Here is a 3,512-nt window from a genome sequence, read left to right as displayed (position 1 = left end):
GAAATACAGCAAACCACAGTATTGTGAATCAATCAAGTATTACAAAGATCAAGGCATTTGGAGAGCTGAAGAGATTCATGAGCGGGAGCGATTGAAGATCAAATTCATCCAATTACTTATAATGTGTAATTTTTATCTTGAATTTGTTTTAAACAATATGAGTAGCTAAACCCCCCAATGGTAGGGGTTGTCCCTGATTTAGAATTGTAATGAATTTGAGTTTACATTTGCATTTATAATATTTTGTTTACGATAACCTTTTGACGTGTTTATTGCTTTCTCTTTCGGACCAATCGAGATTGATTTGTGGTTATCAATTAGGCTGGACCGCCATTGATAAGGTTTTCATAAGGTTACCCTCTGTAGTAGATATCACCTAGGACTAGGGATACCCTGTATGAACCAGAGCATTCTTGATATTATACAGCTTAACTTCACCCTAACTGGCTATGGGAGAAAATACCCTTGAGAACTGGTAGTAATTGATATTTATTGATGCAATAGTAACTCAGAGTTGTTACAGGGATAAATCATACACCTTCCCTGACATTGTTCCTTTTTCTCTATAAACCCTTATTTTCATATTTCTTTACCTTTCCTTTTATTATTATATTTTTGCACTCAAAAACCAAATTAATACTTTTTGTTTAATTGAATGATAATTTAAACTCAATACTAACGTGCAGTCCTTGAGATCGACATTCGGGGAATTTCCCCATTATTACTATAAAAGGCAAAATAGTACACTTGCTATTTTCCCGATCAAGGCGCCAATTGGTATGGCGCCTCAGTGTAATGTGCAATTTTTTTTTATAAATAGAGATGTTGTGTGATTCATTTTTCCACATCTCATTTCGCCATACTGCAAACATGTTTGGTGTTCGTCGCTGCTATGGAAAAGTGATTTATTCGAGAGATAAGCCTCTGATGTTGATGCTCTGTAGTTTCGATCAACTGAAGAGGGAGCTGGTTCGTTGGTTAGATGGAAAAAATTAGAAGTATTGAGAGACTTGATAGTATATTTGGTTGGGTGCGAGTAAAAACTGATAAGGATGCTAGGGAAATGATGTTTGGACGAGATGACATCAGTTTGATTGTTGTAATCAGTTAGAAATATTGTTTTTAAATATTATGGTTGTTGGTTCTATGTGTTGGCATCAATTTTGGTAAAACTAAGTGTTATCACAAGATGTCACGCGTGTTGTCTTGACATGTGATATTAGCTTCCTGCAGGTTGTTTAAATATGGTTGTGTAGGAGTTAGCCAAGATGTCAGACCCGATGTTAAGACATGTGCATATAGATCATTATATCTGAATGTTATGTGTTTTGTTGTTGCACTTTTCATGCAAATCTTTGTGTGCTTATGTGGAGATTGCATGCGCAATTTAAGGAGTAATTCTATTTTAAACCAGAATGTTTTATTTTACAAAAAGGAATGATTAGCTGCTGTTTCTTAGGAGATGCGCAATTAAAATAGAATTAGGGTTTCATGCTACCCAGGCCCATTCAAAAAGCTTCTATTTAAAGGCCATGTAAAACCTGTTTTATACACACAAGATACAAACGATAAAGTGAGAGAGTTTTAGGGTTTTAGTCTTGTGTGAACTTGTGTATAGTGATCCATTCATTCATCTTGTTGATGTATGAATTGGACTGAGTTTTGTGTTGTATTTTTTCCACTCTAAGCTTTGAAGTACGAGTGTATTTGTTTACTTGGTTGAAGCTTTTAAGCAAGATCAAGTATGTGTCCTTAAAGTATGTCTTCTTTATTTTTGTCTTTGTTCTTATATCACTGCTGTGATTGAGGGGGAGTGAGTAGGGTCTCATATCTAAGAGTTCTTAGATAGAAGTCACACGGGTAGAGATTAGGTGAAAAGACTGTAACTTGAAGTTATTTACTGAGAGTCTTTGAACTAATTCTGTTTAGTGGATTTCCTTCTTGGCTTGGTAGCCCCCAAACATAGGTGAGTTTGCACCAAACTGGGTTAATAGTTACTTGTGTCACTTGTTCAATTGTTTTTCTGTTTGTATCCTGTTTATATTTCACTTGTTGTTCAGATATTAATGTCGTGACATTACCTTCGACATCTTATATCTGATACTAGAATTTCAATTGCTATTAGAGCAGGCATCTTGCTCTGGTTCTGGGTGAGATCTTGGGACGTTACTTTCTGGTACTATGGATAGAGATGGAGGATCTGTACACAGACCACCAATTCTGGATGGATCTAACTATGACTACTGGAGACCTCGAATGGTAGCCTTTTTGGAATCTTTGGATAATAAGGCTTGGAAGGCTATTCTAACAGGCTGGGAACATCCCTTCACTGCGAAGGAAGGAGAAGTTACAACTGATAAGAAGCCTGAGGAAGAATGGACCAAGGAGGAGGATGAACTAGCTCTTGGAAAATCTAAAGCATTGAATGCTATATTCAATGGGGTTGATAAGAACATCTTCAGACTGGTGAACAATTGTGAGGTGGTTAAAGATGCTTGGAATATTCTCAAAACCAGTCACGAAGGTACCTCTAGAGTGAACATGTCTAGATTGCAGCTGCTTATTACTAAGTTTGAGAATTTAAGGATGAAAGGATTCATGACTTCCATATGAATATCTTTGAAATTGCTAATGCCTCAGGAGCCATGGGAAAGAAGATGTCAGATGAAAAGCTTGTGAGGAAAATTCTCAGATCACTTCCCAAGAGATTTGCCATGAAAGTGACAACCATAGAAGAATCTCAAGATATCTGCAAGATGAGAGTGGATGAGCTAATTGGATCCCTCCAAACATTCTAGTTGGGAATGAGTGATGGATCTGAAAAGAAAGTCAAAAGCACAGCCTTTATGTCAAACACTGAAGATAAAGAGGAAGAAAGTAATCAGGATACTGATGAAGGTATGGCAAATGATTTAGCATTACTTGGGAGACAATTCAACAAAATCCTGAAGAGGATGGATGTGAGGTCAAAGTCTAATGTCAAGAACACCTCATTTGACATCAGTAGGCCCAATGATGCTGGAAGAAGAACAAAATCTGAGGAAAAATCCAAACAGAGCAAAGGAATTCAGTGCCATGAATGTGAAGGGTATGGGCACATTAGAGCTGAATGTGGGACCTACCTCAAGAAACAGAAGAAGAGTCTTGCTGCTACTTGGTCTGATGACAATTCTGAAAGTGAACCAGAAGGAGATTCTGCCAATCTTGTGACTGCCTTGATTGGGAGATGGGATCCTAATGAAGACTCAAGTAATGATGAATTAACCTTTGATGAATTAGCTACTTCTTACAGGAAGTTGTGTTTCAGAAGTGAAGAAGTGTGTCAACAAGTGGAGAATCAGAAGAAACTGATAACCCAACTAGAGGATGAGAAGACATAACACTTGAAAACCATTTCTAAGTTGAAGATCAAAGTCGTGATCCTGAATTCCAAACTGGATGAGATGACGAAGCATGTCAGAATGCTAAACAGTGGATCTGACACCTTAGACAAAATCCTCCAGACTTGAAAG

Source organism: Lathyrus oleraceus, chromosome 7 (assembly GCF_024323335.1).
Source record: "Lathyrus oleraceus cultivar Zhongwan6 chromosome 7, CAAS_Psat_ZW6_1.0, whole genome shotgun sequence".
Lineage (NCBI taxonomy): Eukaryota > Viridiplantae > Streptophyta > Magnoliopsida > Fabales > Fabaceae > Lathyrus > Lathyrus oleraceus.
The sequence above is the reverse complement of the archived record's forward strand: the minus strand, read 5'-3'. Positions refer to the sequence as shown.